This window comes from Bubalus kerabau, chromosome 2, assembly GCF_029407905.1.
Source record: "Bubalus kerabau isolate K-KA32 ecotype Philippines breed swamp buffalo chromosome 2, PCC_UOA_SB_1v2, whole genome shotgun sequence".
Lineage (NCBI taxonomy): Eukaryota > Metazoa > Chordata > Mammalia > Artiodactyla > Bovidae > Bubalus > Bubalus kerabau.
Genome location: NC_073625.1, coordinates 53327714 through 53337751, shown reverse-complemented (window position 1 = coordinate 53337751; position 10038 = coordinate 53327714).

Sequence of the window (10038 nt, the reverse complement as noted above, 5' to 3'; positions counted from 1 at the left end):
AAAACCTGGACATATTTGTAGGTTATTTGTCTGTCTTAATGCTTGAAATGAAAATCAGTGTTAGTTACAGCAAGTAATACACTCACAGATTGTAGGCAGGTTTTTTCTTCCTTACACCAAGTAAAGTTTGTTATGAGTGAAGGATGTCAAAGGAAGGTTTTGACAATGATGCCGAATTATTTTACTCAGTTCCTAAATTGGGGATTTTCAAGCCATTTCACTGGGGAGGGACCACTGTTACACCATAGTGCCATCCAATTAGTAGAGGTCTAGTCCTTGATTTTAGAAGTGGTTATTCAAGTTCTTAGGAACACTGCTACTTAGCTTGCAACTCTTCTCAAGCTCTGCTCAAGGACCAGTTGTATATAGTTCCTGATGGTTGTTGCTCAAGGTCATCTCTTGCCTCCGGTTCTTTCCATCTGTGGGAAGAATATTGGATGATGGGAATCTCAGTTTGGTTTGCTGTTATTCTTGGATCCTATCATAAGACCATTAGAACAATCAGTAGGTGGAAAGTAGTTTTAATTAACTAGTTGCCAAACTGAAAGAAAAATTTGTTTAGCATCAGGACCAGTTGTATAATTTGCAGGACCAAGGGCAAAATGAAAATTTGGGGGCCCTTGTTTCAAAAATTATTCCGAGTCTCCAGACGGTGACAGTAGAGAGCCAGCGTGCGGGGCCCCTCCGAGCATCCGAACAGGCGGCACGTCTATGATGCTGGGCCTGATTAGCATTGTATGTTCAGCACTTTAGCGTCCTTTAGTCCTTGAAGTCCCCACCAAACTCACTTCATACCCCCATCCCATGTCCTTGCCTCTTTTCTTACTTCTGAAATCTTTACTTTTGTATAATATTGTGGGACCTGCCTGATAAGAAAGCATTAATTGGATTTAACCTAGCTTTTCTCCCCCTTTTATTCCTGAATATCAGAGCTCACAGACACTTCCCTATCTTGTGATCCTAACATGATGCGGTACCTTAGGTAGCTTCATCGTCATGGATACGCAAGTAGTGGACATACATGGTGCTGTTTGTAGGGAATTGAATCCTACCAAGTAAACTAAGAATATTCTTCAAAGGCCCTTGACATTTAATATGGAAAAATGGCCTATAAGAATCAAATCATTCACATGTAATGAAGAGTGAGTTAATTACCTGGGGAGATGAAATGTACCTGGTCATGAAAAATTTATGAGGCAAATTAGAGGCAGATATTATAATCAAAGGAGCTTCTGATTGTCTTATTTCCTATGCTACTGTGTTAGGGCTTTCCAGAGAAACAGTGTATATACTCATGCAGTTATGAAGGCAGGCAAATGACAATGTCTTTGTGGTATGCCTGTAAACTGTAGACTCGGAGAGTTGATAGTGTATATTCCAGTCTGAGTCTGAAGGTCTGAGAACCAGGACAGCCAGTGGCGTTGTTACTGTCCAAGGCCAGCATATTTGAGACCTAGGAGGAGCTGATGTTCCAATTGGATAACTTTTAGGCAGAAAGAATCTCTTACTTGGGTGGAGGGTCAGCTTTTTTATTCTATCCATGCTTTCAACTGATTGAGTAAGGCCCACCAACTTAGGGAGAGCAATCTGCTTTGCTAAGTCTATGGGTTTACTTATTAGCGTTAAAAAAATAATTTTATTTGTTTATTATTTCTGACTGTGCTGGGTCTTCGTTGCTGTGTGGGCTTTTCTCTAGTTGGGGTGGGCAGGAAATACTCTCTGTTTGCAGTGCACTGGCTTCTCATTGCCTGGGCTCCTTGCTGCCATGGCTCCTCTTGTTGTGGAGCCTGGGCTCTAGGGTGCATGAGCTTCAACAGTTGTAGCACATGAGCTCTGCAGTTGCAGGTCCTGGTCTCCAGAGCACAGGCTCAGTAGCTATGGCGCACGGGCTTAGTTACTCTACAGCATGTGAGATCTTCCTGGATCAGAGACTGAATCCATGTCTCCGGCATTGGCACGTGGATTCTTTACCAGTGGACCGCCAGGGAAGCCCTGTCAGTTTAAATGTTGTTACCCTCACCCCCAAACACCCCCACAGACACACAGATGCATAATGATTCACCAACTGTCAGGGCTTCCTGTGACTCACTCAAGTTGGCACAGAAAGCTAACCATCACAAATACCCGTCATCACAAGCTCTATATTCAAGTTCCTAGCTTCACACTTAGTACAGAGAGCTGGCTACTATTTGTCATATTTGTTCAATTCTACCACTTGCCACAACTGAAGATTTAATTAGAACAAGGTCAATGAGAAAATTAGAAAAAAGTAAATTCTTGCATCAACGGTTTACTGAATGCTTGCTTTGTGCTGCAAGCTTGGGCTGTGGAAATGACTAAGAATGGTTGGTTCATCCAAATAGGCATTGTGGAGAAGCAGTTTTATTTAAAAGGGTTTCACTTGAGAACTTCCTCCTTTACTTTTTATCCCTCTTACCAGGGATGTGCTTTTCTTTTCCCCTGTGATTGCACTTTTAAATGTTGGAATCCTACAATTGTCTTGCCACCACTGTGTGGGGTATGGTTATGTTATGTAGGAAGGAGAGAATGAGGAGTGAGCGAAATCACCTAAAGAGGACTAGAAAGTAGCGATGGCCAGAGGCATCAGTCTCCGTGGGGTAACAAGAATTGGAAGGAGTAAGCAGAGGGAAAAATAAGAAAATCTTTGATGGAGCAGAGAGAGCGAGACTGACAGAAGGAAAGTCAGGAAGCCAAGACAGATGGTCACTTTTGGTTCTATGTTCTTTCTTTTTTTTTTTTTTTTTAATGTATTAACATTTTTAAAATTTAATTTTAATTGGAGGATAATTGCTTTATGATGCGGTGTTGGTTTCTACTTTACAACAACATGAATCAGCTATATGTATACATATATCCCCTCCCTTTTGAGCCTCCCTCCCACCCCTTCTTATCCCACCCCTCTAGGTCATCACAGATAGGTTCTACCTTCTTTTTTTTTTAATTATTTTTTATTGGGATATAGTTGCTTTACTTTGTGTTGATTTCTGCTGTACAACATCATGAATCAGCCATGTGTATACATATATCTGCTCTCTTGTGAGCCTCCCTACCACCTCCCCATTCCACCTGTCTCGGTCATCACAGAGCACAGAGCTGAACAACCTGTGCTCTACAACGGCCTCAGATGCTTACACCACAAGGAGAAAAGAAAGAACAGAGGTGATGAGGCGAGAGAGAAGGAAGAGTTGTCATCGTTGAATTCTTTGAGAAAAACTGTCAAGAGGTTTGAGGCCTCAAGATACAGTGGCATCCATGAGAGAGAGCAAGCTTGAACTAAGAGGAAGATTTGATTAATTACTTAGACGTTACTGCCATATTCATTGTTACTTTATGCGTTTGTTCATGCTGCTCTCTCTGCCTGGGGTGCCTTCTCTCTCTGCCATTCCCTGCTGAACTCTTATTAATGATTAGGTCTCCACCTCACTGATATAATATTTCTGCTCAAATGTCTCCTTGGACCCCTGGAGACTGGGTTTGGTGCCATACCCTTGGCTTCTCATCTTATCCTCTTTTAGAACTTATCATACCGATGGAGATACCATCCTGACCTGCCTGTTTTTCTGAACGAGCTGGGAGCTCCTTGGGGACAGTAGCTGTGTCTCATTTAAAGTTGTATCTCCAGAATGTTTTTTAGGGCTTGGCACCTGGTGGGAATTTAATGGATATTTGATAGCTGAAGGAAGGAATGAAAGGTTGAATGAAGACCCTACTCCTGCTCTCTCACTGGCATGAGACACTGTTTGGTGTGAAGCATCAGGAAAGATGAGGTAGAAGTGGTGGTGAAACAGAGGAATTGGACACTGTTCCTGGCCTTTGAGAGCCTGCAGCCTGGATAACACCTGTGACTCATGGTGTAATACAAGTAACATAATACACTACGACAAAGCAAGATAGGAGATTAGAGGTGCTCAATTTACTAAATAAATATACAGAGTGCCCAATTAAATTTGAATTCAAGATAAACAACAAGTAATATGTATAAGTCTCATGAAACATTTGGGACATACTAACACTCAAAGTTGGGCTTCCCTGGTGGCTCAGTGGTAAAGAATCCACCTGCCAATAATGCAGGAGACATGGGTTCCATTCCTGGGTTGGGAAGATCCCCTGGAGGAGGGGGAGAAGTGGCAACCCACTCCAGTATTCTTGCCTGAAAAATCCCATGGGCAGAGGAACCTGGAGGACTACAGTCCCTGGGATTGCACAGTCAGACAGGACTTAGCAACTGAACAACGACACCACTAAAAGTTGTTGCTGATTAACACTAAGATTTGACTGGACCTCGTGTATTTTATCCACTTTATGCGAAAGGAATGTGGCCTATAAGGGATTAGTTTTGTATTTTTATGGGGGAATGCAAGGGAGTATATTCGAGAAAGAGAGATAATTCAGGAAAGATTTTCTAGAAAAGATACCGACTGAGTTGAATTGCCAAAGATGCAAGCCAAAATGTGAGGGAATGCAGTTCCCACAGAGACATCTCAGGGGAAAAGACAGGGGAGATTCAGGACAGGCTGGAATCTGGTTTCGCCAGTGTGAGAAACCCAGCTAGATGGTTGAGTAGGGTTGGGTGACTCCACAGGAGTCAAAGTCTCACTCTTCTGAGCACTCCCCCTTCATCTCGGCCAAAGATTGTGAGGAGACACAATGGAGCCCGGGCGAAAGTTCCAGCCTTACCCAGATGAGCAGGGTTAGGCATTAGTCTCTCTTTCTAAAGAATGAAGAAGAAACACCAGGAGCATTTTGCAAGGGTCATGAATTGCTCAACCATTTGCATTTTTTTCAAACACTGGTGTTAAAACAGCATTTCTAGCGAGGAAGAAGTGAACACTAATAATGACTTATCAAAACAAGAAGAATGACGTGGGAAATACTAACAATACTAACAACTTCAATGGCATTTGTAATGTTAGGTTTTTCCAACCTAACAAATGTTTTTTATTAAAACATTTATTTATAATAGCATTATATAGTAAATATAGTAATATGCTATATGGCAAATCTATAATGAAACAGACAAAAATAGCTTATTCATGATGTTGGAAAGAGGTGGAAATACAATACTTCTATAATCTTTGGGAATTTTGCTTTTGGCCCTACCCTGAGGTATGCAGAATTTCCCTGACCAGGGATTGAACTCATGCCCCCTGCATTAGAAGTATAGAGTCTTAACCACTGGACCACCAAGGAAGTCTTATTTTTATAATCTTATTGAGTACTTACTATGCTCCAGGTAACAACATATGTAATTTCCCTTAATCTTGACAATACTATAATACTATTGCATATATAAGTTCATGGGCTTCTCAGCTGGCTCAGTGGTAAAGAATCCACCTGCTGGTGCAGGAGGTCTAAGAGGCATGGGTTCAATCCCTGGGTCAGGAAGATCCCCTGGAGGAGGAAAATCCCATGGATAGAGTAGCCCAGTGGGCCATAGTCCACAGGGTCTCTATGGTCAAGAGTTGGACATGGTTGAATGACTGAGCATGCACGCATGCCCGTATAAGTACATATAATACTGTAACAAGTTGTCATGCAAATCTTGGTAAGGTTCAAAAGGTTTATTTGTTTATCCACGATCATTCAACTAGCAATTAATTATTTTGGAATTCAATCTGATTTGAATCCAGCATCTAAATTTTTTCCGTTATATCACACTTAGAGTGTTAATCATTGTCATGTCCAACTCTTTGCTGGGAGTTGTAGCCCACCAGGCTCCTCTGTCCACGGAATTTTCTCCATGCATGACTACCGGAGTGGGTAGCCGTTCTCTTCTCCAGGAAATGTTCCCCATCCAGGAATCAAACCCAGGCCTCCCACATTTCAGGCAGATTCCTTACTGTCTGAGTCACCAGGGAAGTGCTCTATCACACTTATAGACTCATATATAAACAATTACTGAACCCTTATGGCACAATCAGTGTGGGAACAGAAAGGAGGGAGCATCTAATTCTGTCTTGTAGACATCAAGGATCATTTTGCAGGGGGAGTGATGTTTGAGCAGTAATGGACAAGATTATTTCACCTTCTAATGAGATTAATGACAGGAAATGTATAAAGAGTACTCACAAGTAAAAGAAGGATTAATAATTAATTCTAAAAACAGATATGGAAGTTCATTCTAAACACCTCTCACGCTTCTGTAATCTTCTATTAAGTGTGCCACATTGACGACACACACTTAAATTTACATACTTGTTCCCTTTTTCTATGAAACACCCACTAATGTCATTAGTCATAGTCATTAAATGGTCATTATTTATAATCTTCAGCTACTTTTATGATTATAGTTTGGTACCAGTTTTGTTAGAAACACTATACTTTCACATGGAAATGTTTTAAATGTCTTTACAATTAACCTACAGGAATAGTTCCATAGTTGAGTTGACTAAATTCCTCCCACATAATTATTTCAATTATATAAAATTTTACTTACATAACTGGAATGATATTATAGTTGTAAAATATTCAATTCTGTAGTTATGTAGGATTGAAATAAGTAAAAAAAAAGATCTGGTATTTTAGCAACCTATTCCCTAGAGAACATCTGAACAGTCCTATTCTTATATTAAAAAAAAAAAAAAAAACAACTGTAATAATAAAACTTGAAAACAAAATGCTTTTCAATTTTTTTATCTCAAGACATTAATTAAACTTTCATTTAAAATATCAGAGTGTTAGTCTTGAATATACTCTTGTGAGATGGGCTAATATTGCTGTTTCAATTTAAATCGGGCTTCCACATCCTCTCTTCAGGAAGTCCTTTCAACAAAGCTTAACTCATTTTGGTTAAACTTTTTGTCTGTTGCCTTAGAAGCTTTGCAAATTTTTTTTCTGGGTGTAGAAGAAGCTATTCAAAAATGCCCAGAGCACTGCTCTTTACTTAGTGAGCTTACACAGCCATATTTGACAGACAGATTTTCTAATAACAACTGTTCAGAAACCATAAGAAGAAGATAATTCTGGCCTTGGCTAGAAAATTTTCAAGGAAGGTAACTTGTTTGGATGTGTCCTCAGGGAGTCATATAAATTTGAAGTTTATACTTATTAAAGGATAAATTTTCAATGATGATAATTATGACTTTCATAAAATATAAAATGAACATGTATCAAATATTTTAACTCAGGAATTAACGAGAGACCAATAGATTCTTCAACCCGTTCAAAAGCGAAGTACACATTTATAGTTGGATAAAGAATGTGAAATGAATTTTTATAAATAGATGCAAAACTGGTAAAACTGGTTAATATTCACAGGAGTGCAGTTTGCATTTTTATGGACAAGAATTACTTGCATTACAGTCACTTTTCTCTAAGTTAACTTCTGTATCTAAAAAGATCTGAAATAGCCCAGTTAGTGGGAAACAAAGGCGTAGATAACCCAGATGGATGAGCTGGACAGGACACTTAGTAAATTTAAAAATCTTTAACTTTTTTTTCTCATGTATTTTTTTATTTAAAAGGTGCTTTTGGTGCATCTGACATCTTTGTATTTATAAATAATTCAAGATTCAGAAATAGCTAGTGAATAAAGTTAATTAATGGGGGTTAAAGATTTACATAGGACTTCTCAGGTGGCTCAGAGGGTAGAGAATCTGCCTGCAATGTGGGAGACCTGGGTTCGACCCCTGGGTTGGAAAGATCCCCTGGACGAGCGCATGGCTACCTGCTCCAGTATCCTTGCCTGGAGAATCCCCATGGACAGTGGAGCCTGGCAGGCTACAGTCCATGCGATCACAAAGAGTCACACACGGCTGAATGACTAAGCAGCAGCAACGAAGATTCACACACAGAATTTGGCACTGAAATTCATTTCGGATAATAACGTAAAAATAAGCATTCTTTTGAGGGTCTGGTATCAACTAATTATACTTTCAAATGCAAACTGAATATCATTCTATTTTCTGTACATGGTTCATGAGTTTCAACATAAGCATGATGAATGATTTGGATCAGTTATCTGGCTACCGCAGGCTCTCTGCCACTCACAGATCCACCTCTATAATAGTAACCAGTGAATAAGAACAATAAAAGTAAAACCTATGACAGCCAAGTCTTACTGATAACGTGTGCCAGGTACTGTGTTTTATCTCTAATTTTTCTTAAGCTGTTTTACCTATAACTGTAAAATTTTAATTTTCATAGGTGGGTATAATTATACTTGTTTTATGGAATAGCAATTCATGCCTTCCTTACTCTTTCTTTTCAGTAAAGAAGAAAAAAATTTCATCAAACATGTTTTGTCGAATGATTTGCATTATTTTATTTCAAAGGCAGCTCAGCAAACCAAGCAAGAGTCCTTTTCTGGCTCTGGCTTCAACAACTTGGCTTCTTTCTCCTCAGTTTTAAACGATGGATAGCATTGTATAATTGCTGATGTTTAATCTCTGTGCAGTGCTTTGAGAAATCTCTCAAGGTATAAAAACCTCAATTATTCCTCTTTTTATGAGTGGAGAGTCCTAGAAAGGACTTGAATGCTTTACCTTAACATACAGATTTCAGGTCTGGAACTGCAGACTTTGAACCATCTGGAGAGAAAACATTTGAATGAGTAATGCAATGAAATTACAAAGCAAACATTGTTTGGGGAACTGAGATACTATCTAGACTGCCCACATTGGAAAGGTAATTTGTGTTCACACTTCTCTTCTTCGCATTCCTTCCTCTTCTTTGCATTCCTTCCTCTTCTTTTTTCTTCTTTGTCTCTTTTCTCTTTACTGGCTTTGCATGACTCAAGAGTCACTTAGTACCTGACTACACACACAAAAAGAAATATGCTGAATTTGCCTTTCTCTTTTGCATACACTGAGGAATTAATTTTAGTATATGCCACCTTTATTTTACAGGTGACTTGTGTTGCCTTAAACTCTATCTAGCCCTTCATTTCAATTTCCCTGCTTTGCATTGTGCTACAAGGAAAGCAAAAACGTGTCGTTATAGCAAAGGCTTCCCTGGTGGCTCAGATGGTGTAGAATCCACCTGCAACGTGGGAGACCTGGGTTCGAATCCTGGGTTGGGAGGATCCCCTGGAGGAGGCCATGGCAACCCACTCCAGTATTCTTGCCTGGAGAAGCCCCACAAAACGTCGGACACAGCTGAGCAACTAGCACACATAGGAAGAGCACCCTCTAAATAAAGACGACTTCCCCCCGACCTGGCTGGACTTTCTCCACCCCATCGATGGAAAGGGTTAGATGAGGAAGTAGCATGAGTCATTACTATTGACACACCCTCAGGAAAACCCCTGTTCAACCTTCCCCCTGTTGCTCTCTCTGGCCAAGGTCCTGGATTACAGTTTTCAGGACACATATTCAGGAGTTTTGTGTAAAAATGCAACATCAGTTTGCTTATAAACAGAAAGAAGGACAGACATTAAAAAAACCAAAAAACAAAAAGCAACTTTGGTCGAAGAACAGAAGAATGGATTTGATTTAAACATTTATTAAACTGATTATTTGCAAGCGGACGTGTAGTTTCCCTCTAAGGTAGTTAGGAGGACTCCTGGATTAGCTCACCCATGCACAGCCTACGGCCAAGTGGCTGAAGTACATGCAGTATTGTTTTAGTGGGGAAGACACATTCAGCTCTCCAGTTTGTTTAACAGGGACATATATAGCAAAATAAGAAGGTAACTTATGAAATAGGATAGAATATGTGGAAACTATATATCTGATAAGGGGTTAATATCCAAAATATGTAAGAAACTCATACAACTCAATAGCAAAAAAAAAAAAAAAGAAAGAAAAATTCTGATCAAAAAAATGGGCAAAGGAACCAAATAGATATTTTTCCAAAGAAGATATACAAATGGCCATCATGTACATGAAAAGATGCTCAACATCATGAATCATCAAGGAACTACAACTCAAAACCACCATGGTATCACTTCACACATGTTAGAATGGCTGATATCAAAAGACGTGACCTAACAGGTGTTAGCAAGGATGTGGAGAAAAGGGAACCCCTGCGTACTGTTGGGGGGAGTGTAAAATGGTGCAGTTACCATGGAAACCAGCA